Here is a 22,775-nt window from a genome sequence, read left to right as displayed (position 1 = left end):
GGGGTAGCCGTTGTGACTATACTGAGACCTTAGAACTTCTATCTCAAGGTGTGTGGCGCTTTTACGTAGTAGATGTCTATGGGCTCCAGTAACCACTTAACACCAGGTGGGCTGTGAGCTCGTCCACGCGACTAAGCAATAAAAAAAAAAAAAAGTATATAATATTGTAATACCTATTATTGTAATATTGTAATACCTATTATTAAAGTTGTTATTTTGGCAAGGGTATTTCCATCAATTTAACAAGTACTAAACTACAAAATTAAACTCAAACATTAATTAGTAAATAGTGAAAAATTAATTACTAATTTTTGTACTACATTTTGTACCATATGAATACTATATATATATATTGGTTTATAGATTAGATATAATAGATATATAGATTTATAATATTAGATTTAGTATTAGATTTGTACATTAAAATAATTCAATAAAAACCTGGAAATCAACACCTCTGGCACATCAACCAATATGACAGGCGATTTTCAACTATATGTTACGAAAATCAAATTGTGAATGAAAAATTAGTGCCTTATTTTAGAAAATATAATGCTTATGATACAATTCATACGGAATATCTGGTAAGAATATTGTAGCACTTGTCTTAAGATATTAAATAACTTGCATTTCTAGTGTATAAAAAAACCTTTGCACTATTTATAATACTTACGTTTTAAAATTATTATAAAAATAATGTACAAGTTATTTCTACTTTACGTCATATGTAAGAATCCCATTAGAAAAGATTATTGTTATCAGTATTACCCATTATTGACTGATAGCATACATACAAACTTTGATTGACAAATGAATGGTCAATAAAAATGGTCAAAAAAAAGTGTAGGATTATTCATAGCAAGAAAAACTATGTTAATCGAAGTAATGTTATGCCAATGTGTACCTATGATGTAATGTACTTTTAAATTTATTAAACCAAAACATACTCAGTACGCATGAAAAAAATATCATTTATCATTAGACATTTTAGGTTAAGGTTGGAAATTTATTTTATAAGAAATTGTTTATTTATTTTGAAACTATGTAACAAAATTATCATTAATTCATAGAATACGCATTGATTTTAGGTTGAAAACTGATTAAATTAATTTCGTATATAAAATCGTAGTATAAGAACCTCATTTAAAAAATATTACCTTGAATATAGGAAATTGCTAATTTCCTATATTTAATGCCAAGGGACCCTACTCTTCCTTGTAAAAACCTTCAACCTTCACAACAAAAGATTGCAGTTCATTATCCTCCGAACAAAGAAATGTGTCACCGGCTTTCCTTAAGCATCATAATTGTATGTCAAAGGTGAGAATTTACGGATGCTTCGTACTTTTTTGGCCAGTGTTAAAAGGTGATAAGTTTTAAGAATATATTGGACATGCGACTTTTTGTATTTCATTGTAGCTTCTTTGTTTAATTCCGTGACTCGTTTGAAAAATCAGACAAGAAATGTCAACGGACTGTCGTGCCTCATTGTTCTCTTAATTCGACATTCGAAGTAATGTTATGACAATGCGTGTGATTATACTGTCTTCAAATTTATTTATTTATTGTAAGCTGTAAAGTTTAATGCGAAACGTCTAATAAAGAAATCACATATACATTAGAAATCATGATTATTTAGTCATTTACAGCTCTGTGGTAAAAGGAAGACAGTAATTGTAAGTCATTATAACTGTAGTAGTAAATAGTAAAATTAAACTTATAGGTAAATAGTATATTATTATAGTCTATTTTAGCCATTTAAATTCATAGCACATCTTTATACCTACAGCTTTTTTTGTGTGAGCACTTAGGGTCCAAACATTTTCGCAGTGTGCGAATAGAAGCATTTAGGAATTTAGCAAACGAAAAGCTTTTTCACGTAAGCTGCAGTTTGCACCTCGTTACGTATGGAAAAATTAATAAAAGCTTGCACTCGTCTACAAAAGTGATACGTGAAAAAGTCGGCAACAAAGAACATCTTGGTACTAGATGAAACAGATGCACATGAATATATTTTTACTACAGTGAATGCCATCACCCATGTTGAGGCATGAGATCGAAATCTCACTGGTGGTAGGACCTCTTGTGAGTCCGCATGGGTAGGTACCACCACCCTGCCTATTTCTGCCGTGAAGCAGAAATGCGTTTCGGTTTGAAGAGTGGGGCAGCCGTTGTAACTATACTTGAGACCTTAGAACTTATATCTCAAGGTGGGTGGCGCATTTACATTGTAGATGTCTATGGGCTCCAGTAACCACTTAACATCAGGTGGGCTGTGAGCTTGTCCACTCATTTAAGCAATAAAAAAAATTAAAAAATATTACTAAAAGTACAACGATTGTCCTTAACGGCAGCGGAAGCAATCCCTGCTATCGGTCACCGTTCTTGTCGATCTCATCGATTGACGCGAACAGATCGACGAGCGAACTAGCCTATAGATACAGCTCACTGAGTTTCTCGCCGGATCTTCTTAGTGGGTCACGATTCCGATCCGGGCGTAATTTCTATGAAGCTCTGCTCTTGCTAGGGCTAATGTTAGGAAATTCTCTCAGGCTGAGCCCGTGAGCTCACCTACTCGTCCAGGCGTAGCTGAAATAGCCCCTTAGGCTTACTAGCTATTAGGTAGGGGAAAAAAAGCAGTAGCTTGAAATGGCCGTGATCGCAAATTCGTTTCTTGTAGTTAATAACTAACGGCCGTCTGGTGTAGTGGTAAGTGACATGGTCACTACACAAGGGGGTCGCGAGTTCGAATCCCGCCAAGGGAAGATATTTGTATGATAAATATAAAACGACTTTTTTACGGTTATGGATGTATTTTAATAATATGTAAATTATTAAGTATTACTTTTTTTACTTAAAAAATCATTTTCGATGAACGATTCTCAATTATACTTAAAAAAATGGAAACACAAATTTAAAATAGCAAAATGTTCATGCGATGAGCAAGCAATTTAGCAGGCTACCGTTTCACCTTTGGTCTTAAATGACCTGACACAAATTGTGTTTCAATAGATTTGCTTGTCATCGTTTTAAAAGTGTTTCAATCTTCCTAGTACGAACTTTTTTGTGTAGGAAGGATTACTATCGGCCCGGAGGCCTTTCCAGTTTCACCAGGACAAGTGAGCGAGTACGGGCTCATCCAGGAGGGGTGGGACTTGCTAATAGCTGCCCCAAACAGCTCAAGACAGCTGCTTCGCTAATGAATCTAGTACCGGATCGGAATCGTGACCTGATTAGAAGTTCCAGCAAGAGATTCTGCTAGCAGACTTATCAGCTAGGTTGCACGTCGAACTCTTCGCCGAGTTCGACAAGTACATTTTTGAGAGTCCCTATGCCTGCTCCTAGTGCTCGAGCTGAAGGCATCTAATGCAAGAGTTATTGGATCTAATGGACGTGGAGTATGAACTTTAACATTTGAATAAAAACACTCACTCGATGGAAATCTTCTATTTGTTCTGTATATGGATACAACAGATTAAAAACTTTAAGAAACTCTTCAGACGCGAAAATTATTCTCAGCAATAGCAGATACAGGGCGTTTCTATTAGCTCCACGTCACTGTAGCACCTCGTATTCGTATCGATATGCAATTTGGCAGTTTCGCAGCATCGCGAGCTTGGGAAATGCGATTTTCGTCTGTACGTAACGTTCTGTGGCGATATATATATTTCGTACGTGACCGCACTATATCTATCGGAACAATGATTTGGGGGCACCTACGCTGTGCCATAAACGTTTCAGTTTAAAATTCACATAAAGAATTTCGATTAGAAATAATAAGATTAGAAAAAATAAGTGACGCCAAAACTTTGTACCCCTTTTTACGATTATTGCGCAGACAGAGGAGTATGAAATTTCCCACACTTCTAGAGAATATAGAGAAGGAGAGCAGAATGCTAATATTTTAATTAAATTGTGCATAAAAAATACATTAAATCAATAAAAAAAACACTACCATGTACTTGACACAACACATTCATTTAAATAATATACTCTTTGGTTATTGTCAATTGTCAAACTTTTTTATTGTTTAAAGTTTGTGCTCAAATTGAGAATAGATTAATTGTCTTTAGGTAATATAATTTATCTATAGTGTATGTAATTGTTAATGTCAAGTGACAAATTAATGATTCAGTCTCATTGAAAATCTTTTAATAACCAAAAAAATTGTTTGTTCTTGGAAATATTCTTTAGCGTTGGAGAATACTAAATAATATTTGGATGACAGCTAGCTAGCTATATGTCTTTACAGACACGACAAACGTAAATCGTTAGATATAATTAAGTACCTAAGTTACCTAACTGACACTGACTTGTTGTTCTTGACTGGATGGTGCTTATCGCATTGACTTCTACTTAAAACAATTGTATTATAACAATACTAAACAATATGTGATTAAAACAAGTTTCTATTTTATTAATAGTAATAAAAAAATGGGACACTCCAGATAAATACTTTTTTACCTATTCGACAGTGTGTATATTTTTCAGTGATAATTAATCAAAAAAAAAAAGATGCGTGGAGTCGTGGGACACCAGATAGGAACGATGTTCCTTATTATAAAAATATTAATTTTAAGCTCTATTCGAGGTACAAAGAAAATAATTATTCGGGTATAAAAAGGTTATGATTTTTTAAATGATAAAAAAAAAACTACTTTACAAAGTTATACACTTTATTTTATTCATAATGATTTATAAAAAATATATAATAAAAATATGTTATTATATGTACGTTATTACAAAGTTAAGTCGTACACTGTATGCATTACTATTAATAAAAATCTTACGTTACGGACGTTTTTTCCCGGTTATGGTACCCCTCCGCATCGTCCCATAAGGAAATTCTTTCCAAAAAACAGAATGTCCAGATTCTAGATTCGAGAACGGTGACTAAATAATTATCTCAGAATTATCACATTTAATAATTCTATTCGCTTCAATTTAAAAGTAATTATGAGCGTATATATCTAATTGCATAACGCATTAATAACGTAATCTACTAACCTTTATACTGTTATCGACTTGAGATTTTCCTTATAAAATACTTAACAATAATTAATATGACGTCAATAAAAAATATATATATATTTATCTGATGACATGATGAAATGTGTGAAATGGTAAAATGTAAACCATCATATGGGGGACCGGCTCTTGGAGCTATATAATGGCTATCTGGAGTCGTGACGGTTTCCGTCACTCTTGCGGACGGGCAGACTCGTGTTGTCGAGGAAGGGGGCACCCGGCCTATACAGCAGCTGGGTATCATCCTATCGTACTGCTGGATGAGGTGGCCAAATTGCTGGAACGTACCCGTACGCTGCCCGTGTCGTTCTGGTCGGGATTGGACCTGACCTGGAGCAATACGGCTTCCGGGAGGGCCGTTCGATTCTTCGCGTGCGGGCCCTCTCGGACGAGGCTGTCTCACGAGGCAGGGTGGCGCTGACTGTGTCTTCTGACATCGCCAACGCCTTTAACACCCTGCCTTGGATCGTGATAGGAGGAGGTTGACTCCTACTTCGAGGCCTGGTCGGTGGAATGTACCGAGTACAGTGGGACCTTTCACCGGTTTTCAGTCGTGCGTGTTGTTCCGCAAGGATCGGTTCTCGGCTCCCTCTTGTGGCATATCGGGTACGACTGGATGTTGAGGGGTTCCGTCCTTCCCGGCCTCCGCGTTATTTGTTACGCGGAAGACACATTTGTCGTAGCCCGGGGGGATGATTGTAGAGAGCCTGCCCGTCTCGCTACAGCGGGAGCTTGTCGTCGGGAATAAAGAGGCTGAGGTTCGACGTGGCGCTCATTAAATGCAGTGTTTTTCTACGGTAAAAAAATTATATTTTTTCCAGTGTTTCACTCTCATGAATGCCAACGCCTATATTTTTTTTAAAGCTCTTAAGAAGTAATATTTCCAGTAGCGTCCTTATGATCTTCCCATTTTTATTTCTGTATGATTTTTTTAGTAGTTAACCTTTATCGAGAATTATAGTATTTATCGCTAAGTGAACGATTATCGGCAGATGATTCAGCGAAGCACTCACTGCCCTTGCTAGAGCCAGTGTTAGTAGATTCTCTCAGGCTAAGAGGCTGAGGCCCGTGAGCTCGCGTACACAATCGGAGAAGCTAGCATAGCCTTTTGAGGTTACTAGCAGTAGTTAGGCAAAAAATAAATCGACCGATCAATTTAGATTGACTGACGATATTCATATTTTTGTTTACTGAATATAATGGATGTACAGGATTATTGGGCAAGCGTACGCTCGCGACATTTCCTTTTATTATATTACTAGTTTTTACACGCAGCTTCGCTCGTGTTGATGTGTAAATTAAGTTTAGCCCTCTGGATCACTTTTTCTTTTTATTGTTTAGATTCGGTGGACAAGCTCACAGCCCATACGCCATAGCATTGTATTTTCACATCAGCTTACTGATAGATATATATTTACTCAACTTTACTCTACAATTTCTTCTTCCTTCTACCTCTATTTCTACTTCTTACTTCCAACAACCAAAGTCATTTAGGAATCTTCACAAAAAACGAATTTCATGGAAAAAGCACTCAGAATAGATTGCCCTGCCAAGCACAGTGTTAAATCCGACTGAGTATTTCCTTCGATTAATTATCACCACTTTTAACAATCCACTGTATGGATCTTGTGAATAATTCAGAATACCATAATATTAGATAATCAAATAAGAAAAAATTCATAGTGAAAAATTATAAAGTATACAAAAGGAATTCAGATAAAAAACTTAAGATTGATATAATTGATATCTCATTTTCACGATTAACGGGAATACCTAAAATTGATAATGCGCTTGACTATCGAAATTTATCAAGATAATATATTTTTATACCGGACATGAAGAATATTGAAACTGGCCGTAATACTGGTATGCTAGCAATCTAAAATACCATAATGCATTGAATTTTGATAAATTTAATGCATTATATAATTTTGATAAATTCAATGCATTATAGCATTTTACATTCGTTATGATTAACGACTTTTTTGTTGATACTTCTTTACCAATATCTGACTGTCAGTATGTCAACATGTTCTTATAAAGCACCGAAATCGTTCACCGTTCGGATATTCAAAAAATGTCCTGGCTCCAAGCCAGCAACAAACGTTTTTCAAATTTAAAGCATTTGTTTGTATTTCGAGTGATTGAGTAATTGCCAATCCTGTAACTGTTTCATTTTAGTTCTTCTTCTCCTTTTCCTAACGTTTTCCCGGTCTAGTGCTAAGGTCCATATACCAACTTAAATTCCTTCACTTTGCTCGGTCTTCGGCAACCTTCTCGGTGAGGTTATTCCCCTCCATATCTGCCTTGATCCTGGTAGGTAGGTATGTTGGAGCATCTATTTCCGACGTCACTCTAGCGCGCTGGCACCAGGAAGATGAGGCGACGCGTTGCTGTCGTCACTGAACATACTGTGGAAGAGCAACCCGAACCGCGGTGTATGGCGTTCCGACCGGACAAGCTGGTTCTGATCCAGCGGGGTATCCCGGAACACCAGCGACGTCGCCCGGGCGGCCTGGTAGGGTCGCCGTACCGCGTCGTTGGTCGTCGACTATCGCCTCGACAACCCGTCGGTCGGGCGTTGTAGTGTTGACCGCGGGAACTCCCTTACTCTGACCGGGGTCTGACCTCAGGTGGAGATCAGACGTCGGGTGTAAGAGTACAGTGGAGTCTTTTAGTGCGGTAGGGTCCTAAAACTATCCTTGGGCCGCGGTCTGCTCCCAGTGTCTGTAGATCGCCAAGCCCCACCAAGCCCCACATACACCGCGCGCACCCTAGGCGCGAGGACCTCGAAAGAGATTCGGCCCCAGCCCGAAAAAAAATAATTCCAACGTAGTACGGCTTATGTGGCTGTACCATCGGGTCCATCAGACACGACTTTCCTGCAGCTTATCTGCTAAGTCACCAGCTCCAACGCTGCCACGGATATGACATCGTTACGAATGGAATCTAATCACGCAACACCATACATCCAACGCATCATTTTACTTATTTCAATAAAATTCCAAAACTAAGCAAACAGGAGTATCCGCAGTTATATAACTCCTGATCTGACAACGTGACAAACTAGTAAATGTAAGAGCCACGAATCCGAGCGAGTCGGTTAAAATGGACTATCAAAAGAGTCTTTAGTAAGCATAATGTTTGAAAAGACCCGGGCGAGGGCCATCTCTTCCCAGTATTAGGTAAAGCTTCCAGTGAAAGCTATTTGTTGAAACATACTAAAGTTTTCATTGAATTAACTTTAATATGCATTTAGTATTTTGTGTGTTGGTTACATCCTTTTTTTTTTTTTTTTTTTTTTTTATTAGGCTCACAATACACATCACAAGCTAAAGATACATAAAAAACACAAATAAAAAGAAACAAAATCTGGCTTGCAACATAAGTTATGTGCGCACGACAAAACAAGACATATAGTGCTGAATTTGTATAACAATGTTCCTTACAATTATGACAAAACAACACAATAATAAAAACTAATCTAACAAATAATGTAAGGAAAAAAATATATATTCACAATATAATACATTAAACAATTACATTAACCTACCTATTAATAAAGTGGAGGATGCCCTTGAACATTTTTCTAAACGAAACTAACCTACAAGTAAAAATATCTAACTCAGGTGACGACCTTGCCAGTTCGTTATAGGTACGACACATTCGGGTAATTTTATTTAGATCAGAGGAATCTGGTGATCAATAAATGTTATTTTTTGTTTTATATTTCATTGTAGGCTGCGGAGGCAACGTCTACAAAGATGTCATCTAAGCTGATGTCACAATCGCTAATGTTTTTTTTTGGAATGAAGGAGCTTCAAATGATAAGATCGCAATGTAGTCCTTAGTTTTGTTTATTTGACTTTTTAAGTTCAACGTCCTGAGTTAGACTTAGTTGCAAAACGTCCGCTGTCCATGTTTATATTGGAGAAGCTTAAAATTCGAAGATTGAGAAACTACAAAAATATATTAAACCATAAATGGAGTTTTTATAATGTCTCTGAAGTCGTGAAAATCGAAAATCGAAAAAAAACCCTGAAACTACCTCTCATTTACAGTTGAGTTTTCAGTTATCTACTCACAAATTGTTTTAAATCTTAGACATCCATTTATTATTTTAAATACCTATATAATCTTACCTAATCTGTCTATCAGTTAAGTGTACTAAAAATTACCATATTAAAGTTCAGCAATCAAATATATTTTGCTGTTCCAACAGCTATAGTCCTACATAAGATTTTTCATAGCTCTGTCCTCATAACTTCACTAGACTACAAACCATTTTAAATACCTATATAATCTTACCTAATCTGTCTAACAGTTAAGTGTACTAAAAACTACCATATTAAAGTTCAGCAATCAAATAGATTTTGCTGTTCCAACAGCTATAGTCCTACATAAGATTTTTCATAGCTCTGTCCTCATAATTTCACTAGACTACAAACCGTAACTAGAAAGCATATTTTGCAGTAACGAAACCCCAATTCTCTTAGAATTCTAAGACGTACGACCTATATTACCGTTCACAGCTCGAAGACACATTGCGGCCTTTCTGATATCAGTGCTGCTTCATTTAACCCCATATCAAAATTCACACGTTCTTGGACGAGAGTTTAGCGTTGCTGTGCTTTGTGCTTACATATAGCTACGAAATTAATTTGAGTTTTATAAATATTTATGGTTCGAGTGGAATGTGGTTTTTTTTTTCGAATGTCACTTGGGTCGCATCTATTTATTAATGTTCGAAATTAAGATATATAAATACATAAGTTGTGTTTGTGTTTGAACTATGACGTAAGTAGTATATCTCAAATCGCAGTACTCCTTTTACAGTGAATACGAAATAAGATTAGGTAAGCAATTTTAGGAAAATCATAACAATAGTGCTTATGTACCCCTTGAGAGTTGTTTTATTATTAGATAGATCGCTGAAGGACCAAACTTACACCTAAGTGAGTGGTTGAGTTCTATCCAAATTAAAATCAATCATTTTTACTAAATTTAAATAGAATATAATATAAAAGACTAAATTTAATAGAAGTCGCTGTTTCCTAAAGGATAAGACTCCCGGTGAATTCGTATTGAGCGATGCGACTGAGCCGGTGTTCGAATCCCGCAGGCGGGTATCAATTTTCCTAATCAGATACTTAACACGTGTTCACAAATGACTTCCACGCTGGAGTAATAACAACGTGTTATAAAAATCAATCCCAAAAAAATTTTGAATTTACGTATTTACTCTTGCCGTGAGCTCATTCTCTCATCAAAGTATAAAAAAATATTTTTTTTAAATATTTTTAGTAAATCCTATTAACGATTTTTAATTTAAATTTACAGTCCCGAGTTAATTACGTTTTTGTATGCATTCAAAATGATTATATATATGTTATGAAATATTTATTTTATTTAGGATTTTTTTTATTTTATTTGTCAAAATGATAAACATTTTAAAACCCATATCTGAAATAATCATAACTAGAGGTCCCGCAGTAGTCGAAATTCGACTATAACTAATTGGAATTGTAAGTTTGTAAACTATTATGATTGTATTTTATACTTCTATAATCACAAATTTCGTCAAGACTACACTATAAAAATATATTAATATCTATATATTAATACGTGAAGCAAAAACTTTGTATCCCTTTTTACGAAAATTGCGCCGACTGAGGAGTATGAAATTTTCCACACTTATAGAGAGTATAGAGAAGTGCACAATGCTAATATTTTTTTAAAATAATGCATAAAAGATACATTAAATCAATAAAGAAAACATTACACACACTACATACTATGTATTTGACGCACACACGCATGCATACTATTTATTGTCAAACTGTTGTTCTTGACGTTTGTTGTCAAATTGAGAATAGATTAAATATTGTTTGTCTTTGTTAATATTTTTCTATAATGTAGTCTTGGCGAAATTTGTGATTATAGAAGTATAAAATACAATCATAATAGTGTACAAACTTACAATTCCAATTAATTATTGTTGAATTTCGACTACTGCGGGACCTCTAGTATTAATAAAGACAAACAATATTTAATCTATTCTCAATTTGGCCACAGACGTTAAGAGCAAAAGTTTGACAATAAATACTATGCATGCGTGTGTGCGTCAAATACATGGTATGTAGTGTGTGTAATGTTTTCTTTATTGATTTAATGTATCTTTTATGCATTATTTTAAAAAAATATTAGCATTGTGCACTTCTTCCCTATATTCTCTATAAGTGTAGAAAATTTCATACTCCTCCGTCCGCGCAATTTTCGTAAAAAGGGATACAAAGTTTTTGCTTCACGTATTAATATATAGATAATTTTAAATATCGATTTACGTAATTCCAAATACAGCCCCGCTACCTTCACCCATTTCTCCTGAAGACTACCCTGAAGCAAACCTCGTGTACGTCTTATAAAAGTTGCTCATTAACGCGTTAGTCGCCTGACAAGTTTAATAGGACGTGATATTAATTAAGCGTCAAGAAGGTCACGAAATTTATTTTTGTTTTAAACAAACTTAACTAACAGATTAATTAATAACTTGTTTGTCGACATATCAACGAGCTCCTCAATTACGATGACGACAAAGATGAGTAGTTATAAATGAAGTATCTCGAACTAAATATATTTAGCAGTCAAAAAACAAATTCGTTTGTAAAATGATTTATTCCCAATATTTACTTATAACATAATAATATCATTACGATATTATGTTTTTTCTAGCAATTTGAACTGTGACTTTATAATTTAAATCCATGAAAATGTAAATGTTTAATTTTCAATATTATTAATACAACAAAAACTAATTTACTCATCTTGAACTTTTGACCTCTTGTTACTATGTATATATGGGCGCAAACGCCACTGTTGGCAATAATTAACATAATAATATATAGTTTAGTTTATTATATGTTAATATTTATTTATTATTAGCAACAAAACTGTTATTCTACCATATTTAATAATTAGCAGACACTGTTTTGATGTGAAAATGTTCAGAATATGTTTAATGTTTATATTATTGTTTAAAAACACAAATGACTGTATAAATGATTAAATATGAATAAAGCATAAATATTAATAATAATTTATATGATAATTAACAGTACTAATAATTTAATTAAGTATTGTAATTGTTATGCAATGATGTTGTTGGCGCCATCTATTATTAGGCTGGATAATAACAATGTTAGTTAATATTACTTAAAAGTAATTCATGTAAATTAAATTAAATGTGAGTCATGTAAAATCACTAAAATATGTATTTTGAATATTAAGCTATGTTTTGTGAATTGTTTCGCAGTAATTACATTTGTTTGTATAAAAGAAGTTGTAGTTGTTATAACCAACACAAAATGGCTAATTGTGTAAGAACCACTGAATAACTCAGGCGTGGCTTTTTGTTGTAAACAAGTAATGTTAAAGTTTTATAGAATTGTATTGTATTTTCATTGTAAAAGAACTTATGTGTGTAAATCCTGACTTAACGCCGACATCAGAAGTGGGATCACAGCCCCAAAATGAATCGTAAGCCTCCGAATGAAGCAACCCACTGTTGAACAAGTGATGGGTCTCTCAACCTGTATTAAAAAGGCGAAAAGTGATGTTATCTGCAAATGCTGTACCCTTGTGGCTTGTGGTGGCATTATAACTTTTATTTGCCGCCGTTCAGTTCCGATGAGGGCGTGACATCAAGACCGATGCGGAAATGTGGACGAAACTATCATGATGCTAATTGTTTCATCGCATGAACATCGAGTTCAAAAGAGCAAGCAAGACAAGCCGATATCTGGTCTTTGTATTGGACCACATTGGAGCAAGTGAGGGACGAACTGATCCATGCATTCAGTAAGGATTTGGATGTTTAAAATGAGTTCTCGACCGTGGATGTTTTAGAAAAGCTACCGACGCTGAGATGGTAAAAATACTGATTTCAGGTATTTAACTTAAATTTATTCGATCCAAGTTATTGAGAAATACGCGGTGGTATGTATTTCGCTTCCTAAATAATATCGATTCTATAAACGTTCCGAAAGCGTCAAATTGAAAATAGACAGTAAATATAATGTTAATAATCTAAATATAACTCAGTTTTATCACAATCACATAATGATTCCCTCAGTTTTCGTGGCACTTTTAGTAACACTAAGGTTTTAAATGTGGTTACTGCGTCACTTGCGTCATTTCGAGAAAACTTGTTACCGCCGTCAAGATGACAAACCTATCACCACAAATAAGACTTAAATTATTGCAGATCTAGTTTAGTAAGCTAAACAACTTCATGTAAAGTTTTTGAGCATAAGGGGTCAACTGATTTCAAAACAAAGCATTGTGACTTTTAATGGAGAGAAATATTAGAACTATTATAGAATTTCATATGGTAATCATAATCATATGGTAATACTGACAGTCTTGCTGACATCCTAATAGGTTTTAATCTTTTAAAAATAACTGTTCTCAGTGTTGCACTCTTTGAAGAGAACTTATCTATTTTTATAAGTTTCTATCCAGTGAATGCTCAAGTTTGGAGTAATTATTCAATCATCATGTAACTTTTGCAAATCATGTCTCATAGATGGTGATCAGGCAGATAAAAGTTGGATTTGAAATAATTAATTTGGATAGCATAGTATAACGCTGTACATACTGTATGTCTCCTGTTTATTGTGAGGAGTTCAAGCATATTACAATAAAAATAAAAATAAACTTGTAATAAAATGCCATAATAAGAGACAGCTCATCCTTGTTCAGCAGCTCCATATTATTACTTTTCCTTTCATAATTATTTATTTTTGGATGAGTGATTAACTCTCTGCACCCTAGGTTTCTAGTGGGGATGCCACTTCATTATTAGTCAAGAAAAAGGATTGCACAGATATTTATGTATTGATTTCTGTTTTCAAAATCTTAGTTACATTTTTGGAACCCTGTCACTTTTAAAAATTCACCAAGACAAAAGATAATTCAGGAGTTTCAAAAACTTGTGAACTGTATGAAATTCAGTACTACATTATTTCCAAAGAGAGTGAGTATGGCCAACAGGCATGCTGAACGATTGATGGGTCATAAATGTAACATGTTTGTAATATCAATTAATAAGATCTGACAGGCAGCTTTAAGAATTAGTTGATTAAAAGCTGCAGCACAACAATAAAACAAAAATGCAGAGGCATTAGAAGGATGATGTTCCCTACCAGTCATTAAAATAAAGCAAATTGAAAATGGTCCGCTGAATGATGAATTAGGGGAAGTTGAATCAGCTGGTAAAAAATGGATGGACGAGCGGTCTCTGTCATCTAATGTGTTTTGGTAAAGGTAAAGGTTTGGTAATGGTAACGGTTTGATATAGGTAAATCTATCCTCTTAATGTCAGAGGATTCTGATAACTGACAAATTGACCGTATGGGCAGAGAGATTTGTTCTGCTGTAAAATGATTTATAATTTGTTATGGTATCTACTTTTATTTTCCTATCCAATTATCCTTCCTAAAACGCTGGCGGGCCACCATGCGAATCCTTAAACCTGGTCTTGTTGGCTAGATCCCGTATGGGTGATGCCTTATGAGTTGGCTAGATCCCGTATGGGTGATGCCTTATGAGTTGGCTAGATCCCGTATGGGTGATGCCTTATGAGTTGGCTAGATCCCGTATGGGTGATGCCTTATGAGTTGGCTAGATCCCGAATGGGTGATGCCTTATGAGTTGGCTAGATCCCGAATGGGTGATGCCTTGTGGGTTGGCTAGATCCCGAGAGGGTGATGCCTTGTGGGTTGGCTAGATCCCAAGTGGGTGATGCCTTGTGAGTTGGCTAGATCCCGAATGGGTGATGCCGAGTGTGTTGGCTAGATCCCGTAAGGGTGATGCCTGGTAAGTTGGTTAGATCCTGTAAGGGTGATGGCTTGCGAGTTAACTAGACCCGTATGGGTGATGCTTTGTGTGTTTGGTAAATCCCGTTGGGTAATCCTCTTGTGTGTTAGCTAGATCTCGTAAGGGTGAATGGTGCTTTGTGTGTTGGGTAGATCCCAGTAGGGGATATGCCTTGTTTACTGTTATGTGAAATGCTAAAACAGCGCAAGGGACGCGCTGGAATCAGTATGGCCGTATGGGCGCAAACGCCACTGTTGGCAATAATTAACATAATAATATATAGTTTAGTTTATTATATGTTAATATTTATTTATTATTAGCAACAAAACTGTTATTCTACCATATTTAATAATTAGCAGACACTGTTTTGATGTGAAAATGTTCAGAATATGTTTAATGTTTATATTATTGTTTAAAAACACAAATGACTGTATAAATGATTAAATATGAATAAAGCATAAATATTAATAATAATTTATATGATAATTAACAGTACTAATAATTTAATTAAGTATTGTAATTGTTATGCAATGATGTTGTTGGCGCCATCTATTATTAGGCTGGATAATAACAATGTTAGTTAATATTACTTAAAAGTAATTCATGTAAATTAAATTAAATGTGAGTCATGTAAAATCACTAAAATATGTATTTTGAATATTAAGCTATGTTTTGTGAATTGTTTCGCAGTAATTACATTTGTTTGTATAAAAGAAGTTGTAGTTGTTATAACCAACACAAAATGGCTAATTGTGTAAGAACCACTGAATAACTCAGGCGTGGCTTTTTGTTGTAAACAAGTAATGTTAAAGTTTTATAGAATTGTATTGTATTTTCATTGTAAAAGAACTTATGTGTGTAAATCCTGACTTAACGCCGACATATATCAATTTTAACAAATTTTCGCCAAATGAAATAAAATATAGATTGTTAATATCAAAAACAAATGCCTACCTTTCGAAACAAATATTAAATTTTATCGAGAAATGAAATTATATTTATTTTGCGTCCGGAGTTTTCTAGAACAGTCTGGGACGAGAAACGGATCGTTCGTAAAGGTCTCGTCACAAATTCACCCGCCATTCTCGGCCGACCACTCAATCCTTTCCCGCTACCCTTCTACATCACCCCTACCTTATTTGAAAGAAAATGCTAGTTTAAGAACGAAATAGTTTTCTCCGCACCTTTTTTGTAAGCCCTTATTATAATTTGTACCGGAGTGCTCTGACACGGTTGGCAACGTATTTTTCTTTCAAAGGAGTGTGTTTTATCGTCTCAATAGAATTTCTGATGATCCTGTTTTATTGTAATAATAAAATCCTTTAGATGCGAAATTGAGTTTGTTAGTTTGGTTTTGTCTTTTACCAGCACTGACACAATAAATCGACATGATTTTGATAAAAGGAAATTACTCTATTCTTGAGATAATTTAACTAGCGATATTACTTTTTTTGTGTTATCTATTTTTTTTTTCTGACAAATCTCTCCTACATTTCTAGTAAAATTGATGAATAAAAAAAAAGATGTGTGGTGTCGTGGGACACCGGATAGGAACGAAGGTCCTTATTAAAAAAAACAAAAAGTATTATTCGAGGTATAAAAAAAATAAAACTGGAGGTTTCGCATCGCAACAACCCACAGTCATTCGGTAACGTGCGAACTTATTGTGGTACATTTCATTCACGGTTGTTTGCATAAGTATTAGTGTATTGTGCAAGCGAACGCTCTGAGATCGTGGGCAATTAATGATAAAAAAATATGTTATTTCTTGTACATTACTACAAAGTTAAGTCGTACACTGTGTGCATTACTAATAAAAATCTTACGTTACGGACGTTATTTCCCGGCTAGGGTACCCATTGGCATTGTTCCATAAGGAACATCGTTCCAAAAATTATGGATTTTTTCGCAGCAAAGTAAATAATTTTTCAGTTAATAAAACAAAAAGGAATTGGGGCGATCGCTCCAGCTCATTGCACATTAATATTATCGTCCTTTCTTGTGATTTGGAAAATGTTGAAAATTTAAATTAGGGATAGGTTCGTCCGTGGCCAAACATTTAAGACCTCTGGTGAGCCCGTACATCTGTGCCGTCGTTCATGTCTTGGCCAGTCATATAAGAATAATGTTATATAAGGTATCAACGGTTCAAAAATTCATCTCGACCTAAAGGCTTGCGTCTGATATGCATGATGTACCTATTCGTAGTAGTTCGTAAGGGATGTGTTCGCATTAAAATCTGATTAAGAAAATCTATGCCTGTTAGTACCGTATAAAATTCAAGTAATGAGACAATTTTTGAACTTACACTGGTACTTATGCAGTAATAATGGACTCTGATATGATCATCGTAACAAACTTTTAAAAACGTTTAGACTTTGTCGTCCAATTTATTATGGTATGTAAGCTCTATATCTAGGCTGTGATAACGAATCCAAAAATTACATAACCGGTTAGGGATTGGTGACATATTCGTAGCGTGGGTCCTCATGACTGCTATTAAATAATTTATTTGAAATATTGCCATGTAAATAGAGGCACGAGCACAAGACGAAATAATACACGTGTTTTTTTTTTTTATTGCTTAGGTGGGTGGACGAGCTCACAGCCCACCTGGTGCTAAGTGGTTACTGGAGCCCATAGACATCCACAACGTAAATGCGCCACCCATCTTGAGATACAAGTTCTAAGGTCTCAAGTATAGTTACAACTTTAACTTCTCTTTAAAATAAAAAACATATTTGTTTTTAAGGTTACAATTTTTATTTTTTATTGCTTAAATGTGTGGACGAGCTCACAGCCCACCAGGTGTTAAGTGGTTACTGGAGCCTATAGACATCTACAACGTAAATGCGCCACCCACCTTGAGATATAAATTATAAGATCTCAGTATAATTACAACGGCCGCCCTACCCTTCAGACCGAAACGCATTACTGCTTCACAGCAGAAATGGGCAGGACGGTGGTACCTACCCGCGCGGACTCACAAGAGGTTCTACGACCAGTAATTACGCAAATTATAATTTTTGCGGGTTTGATTTTTATTACATCACGATGTTATTCCTTCACCGTGGAAAGTCAATCGTGAACGTTTGTTGAGTACGTATTTCATTAGAAAAACTGGTACCCGCCTGGGATTCGAATATCGGTGCATCGCTCAACACGAATGCACCGGACGTCCTTTAGGCCACGACGACTTCAAATTTTACAGCGTTGCAATATGACGAATAAAAAAAAAAGCGATTGAAATTCAGCCTTAAATCTCAAGGTGAGTGATGGGATACACATCGTCATGTCTGTTGACTCCAGCAACCATCATAAATAATACACATCGACGCTTGAAAGGCAAACGTGACTAAGCGACAATAACTGCTTTGTACATAAATGATAGGCAATAACCATATTCGATCCGCAAAAAAATATATTTCTAGGTCTATTAAAATTATTTCAATCCTACAGCTAGATTCGTCAAAATAGTTCTTTTTTCAGGTATTTTAACTTTAAATTTTAGTCTACTGTAAAGTTCACGCATTGTCGCTTAGTCATGTTTGCCTTTCAAGCGTCGACATCAATTAACCATCTGTGTGTTCGCTCATAATATTATGTCAACAAAAAAGTGTAATGGCGATACGCATAGCGGCGGGAAATATAAAAACATTTTGAAGGAACTACATCTGACACATATAAATACTTTAATTAATCAATCAATCAATCAATCAACAAATTAAGAGGATAGTCGATTCAAAACAAATTCAAATGAGCATTTGTTAAGCATCAACACTAATGTAACAATTAATGCAACAATGCACCGTTTATTGTTGAAAGGAACTAAATGACAAACAGAGGAAAATGTAACGTTTTTTGTTCATTTCACTAATTCAATGTTCAACTTGCTGATTTAGCAATCCAGTGTGAATTTTCCTGGTTTATTTAAAACACGTTTGCTACAAAGTCTACTCATAAATAGTTATTTAGCTACGAAATATTTGTGAATTTTAATAGGTATCTACTTGTAGGTGATTTTTCAAATGTTAATAGAATTGGTCGATAGTTCTTCTGATTTTGTATTCTGATTAGCCAAACCTGTACAACAAAATGGGGCGCTTATTGGAAAAAGGCAAGTTGAAGAGGTGTAAAAATAAGCAGTTTGGGTGTGGCCTAACGCTGACAATTAGCAGCATAAAAATAATCGTTTCTTAATAGATACAAACATTGTAACAATTAGTGTAGAAAAAAGCAGGTGACTTCAGTCTAGGATTTTATCCTTTTACTACAGTTACGGGAAAACACACACACGAGGCAAGAACAAAAATGCCCGGACTGCAAACACAAAAAAAAACCTTGTATCAATTTCGAGTACCAAAGTAACGATTTCGATCCGCTATTGGATCTAGTTCTCCAATCACTGGAATGCGGATTATATCACATTGATGTTCGGGCTATAAGTTAATTATGAATGGTATTATTGAGTAGCTGGGTGACACAAATGATGGGTGACACCAATGATGGGTGACACTAATGATGGGTGAGTCCAAACATATTATCACAACCGCCCGAATTAATACAAGAGATCCAAGTCGGAATTGTATTGTACATAATTATGTTTCACCTTACAAAACAGGACCGCTTTGACTGTTTCGTGATAGAAACAAAGAGATTGGTAGTACCTCGCAGGGTAGGGCTCGCAATACGACCCAGAACTAGTATGGTTTTTTTTTTGAAGTGAAACTTCTTTAGGCACATTGAGAGTAAAATTTAACTCCCGACAGACTTGTTACGGCTAGAGAGAAAAGATACAATTCAGGTAGGGCGAGAGTGAGAAAATAGACAGAGCGTCTCGCGAACCACTCGACCGTGGAGAGTGGGAAAAGACAATACGAGCTAGGTCGTTATTTAGTTTAGCAACATCTATAGGATTTCATATAAACTACAACATTGCAAGGCCAACGGTGTGTACATCTTGGTTTCAAAAATATTTACAGAGAGCTGTATTTTATATAAAAGTAATGTTTTAAATTATGTAAATAAATGAAGAAAACTACAATACTACACACCACAAAAGAAGTGTCACTTCTTTCACGTGCACTAAATTGCCCGCGCACCAGTTTTTTTGTTTAATTGAGAAATTCCTAACGTCTGATAACAACTTCGGAATTGAAAATAGAAGTCTTTGTTGTATTTGGTATAGGACATGCAAGAGAAAGTACTATTAGGCATCCTGCGACCTGTCTGTCACAACACAACTCAATGCTGAAAGCTATATTCATCTGCAAAATGCATTAGATGTAAATGTTGATAATTTAGGTAGTTTAATAACTATCCCTTCAAGTTTTACTGGCGGTCCAACGAATATGCATGAACGAACACAAGATTCATTTTGTTATGTTAAGAAGGACAATCTTCATCAGACAGACATGACAATATTGTATCTAGAGTTTTTCAAATAAAAGTAAAAAAAATAGTTGATTTATTAGTTAAAGAAAATATTGATTTAAGACGGGAAGGGGAAGTTAAAATTTTTTTATAAAGAAACTGCAATAATGACAATAAATATAATTCTAATAATAATGTTAATTTTAAATGCCCAGCGAAGCGAGCGGGTATAGCTAGTTACTCATGTAGTTATCGTGGCATAAAAGATAATAAGACATTCGGTGAATTCCTATCAAGCAATCCGGGTGTTCGAATCCCGCTGACAGGTACCGAATTTTGTTAATGAAATAGATATCGACAGCTTATTCGCCAATAACTTCCCCAGTAAAGGAATAACATCGTGTAATAAAAATTTAACACCATAGAATGATATGATACGAATCGTAAGATATTAGGAAACTTAGAATTCATGTCTCAAGGTGGATAATACCAGGTAGACTAAGGTCGTCCGCTCATTTAAGTAAAAAAAAAACATGACCATTGTTATATTTTGTACCGCAATTACTCAATTAAATAGAGAATCTCACACACAGTTTTGTTATTAAAAAGGATGACTAACACAAATTAAATAACACAAAAGACTTAGCTCATTGAAATGATGATCGTATCATCCTAAAAAAGTACAAATCTCATATCACAATATAGTGCGTTGAATGTATGTTTGACAAGGACACATCCACAATATATAACCTTGTCGTGATACCTCATTAGTGTGTAGTAAACCCATGATTTGGTTTCAGTGCAAACGCTAATTATGTAATTTTAAATACCTAATTGGTGGAAATAATTTAGTCGTATCTTTTGATTGTATTCAAATCAGAGTTAAATTTTATAATTATTCTTGCATTTTTAAGAAGTTTCTTGCCTTCTAATGCATAATAATATGAGCTCTTGACTATGCTGATTTTCAGTGGTCACCATTGCACCAGAAATACCAACCAGTTTAGCAATAGATCGTTCAGAATACCTTTAATACCTCCTTTAAAGAAGAATATGTTACAGCAGTTTTCTATAAATTTAATTACGGAACTATTATGGTCGAGTTTTCTCAACAGATCTCACTTTTTAGTGCTAGCTGCTCTTCAGATAATGGTGGTAAGACAGTAAGCTTGGATGGGTAGACACTGTCGATTTTTTTCTTCATACTTTGCAACTGGTATTAAATTATTACCGGAGCCTATGGACATCAAAACATGAATGCCGTTACTCAGCTAAACCAGGCCGAAAATTGTGATTTTCAGAATTTCTGCTTGTGGGACGTATTGTGAGTGCGCTAAGGTAAGTGCCAAAACTCTGCCTTCGCGACAGAAATAAGTCGGTACTACCTACCCATGCGTGTTCTCACAAGAAGTATACACAAATCCATAAAAAAAAAAACAAAAAACCTAAAAGAATGTGGCTATTTTATCTCGCAACTCGACATTAATAAAATTGTGAAATAAACCGGACACTCCGAACAGTTTACCTTGACTTGATCCATAACGAACTCGCTCCATGGTGACCCTATTCCCTTAAACACGTGATACACGCGACATAGGTACAGTCTAACTAAATCACCATAAAATTTCCTCCGCGATAAGCTAGACATTACTGTAATTACTTTAAGAGTTCTCAATTGTATAATATAACGACCGTTTAATGTTCAGTAGTTTTCCAGTGGACGAAATTGATAACGATTATCACATTGGTATTTGTGAAAACTATGATTTTTTTATTCGGTAGCCGCATCAAGAGCTTAAAGGACCTCTCTCTAAACCAAAACAATAATGTCAAGGGAAAGAAGTTCCTTATGGGACGATGCGGAGGGGTACCCTAACCGGGAAAAAACGTCCGTAACGTAAGACTTTTATTAGTAAAGCACACAGTGTACGACTTAACTTTGTAATAACGTACAAAAAATAACATATTTTTTTATCATTCATTGACCACGATCTCAGAGCGTTCGCTTGCGCAATACACCAACTCTTATGCAAACAACCGTGAATGAAGTGTACCACAATAAGTTCGCACGTTACCGAATGCGAAACCTCCAGTTTTATTTTCTTTATACCTCGAATAGAACTTAAAATTAATATTTTTATAATAAGGAACTTCGTTCCTATCCGGTGTCCCAAGACACCACACATCTTTTTTTGTACCCGCAACTTCGCTTGCATGGACAATGATACCCTTTATAATAACACCGTGGACGGAGACCCGTGGTCTGAAACACCCACGGATCAAGTAATTTTCCTACTTAATTTTGCCAAAACCAGTCCAGTCGTTTGATCGTGACAAACGTAACAGTGGCAACTACTTTCGCATAGATGCGAGTATCTTAATAGTAAGCTTCACTTTCCCCCCTAAATAGTAGCCTTACTAAGGTTTTCGAGAGTAGCAGACATATCAAGAACCCGAAATTGGTCAATAAGCCTTCATTTGTGTTATTCATTCAAATT

At 35.1% G+C, this 22,775-nt stretch overlaps 1 protein-coding gene and 1 long non-coding RNA gene across 2 annotated transcripts in view; both read left to right on the top strand.

Moving 5' to 3' along the window:
- The window catches only part of LOC114243140 (ATP-binding cassette sub-family G member 1), a 78,469-nt gene that overhangs the window by 5,655 nt on the left and 50,039 nt on the right, over positions 1 to 22,775 (top strand). The window lies entirely within an intron of this gene.
- LOC149501750 (uncharacterized) lies at positions 11,876 to 15,726 on the top strand. The gene is made up of 2 exons (XR_016323978.1): positions 11,876 to 12,974; positions 13,292 to 15,726. It is a non-coding gene; the product is annotated as an uncharacterized LOC149501750 (long non-coding RNA).

Source organism: Bombyx mandarina, chromosome 12, assembly GCF_030267445.1.
Source record: "Bombyx mandarina strain Sakado chromosome 12, ASM3026744v2".
NCBI lineage: Eukaryota > Metazoa > Arthropoda > Insecta > Lepidoptera > Bombycidae > Bombyx > Bombyx mandarina.
The sequence above is the reverse complement of the archived record's forward strand: the minus strand, read 5'-3'. Positions and strand labels throughout refer to the sequence as shown.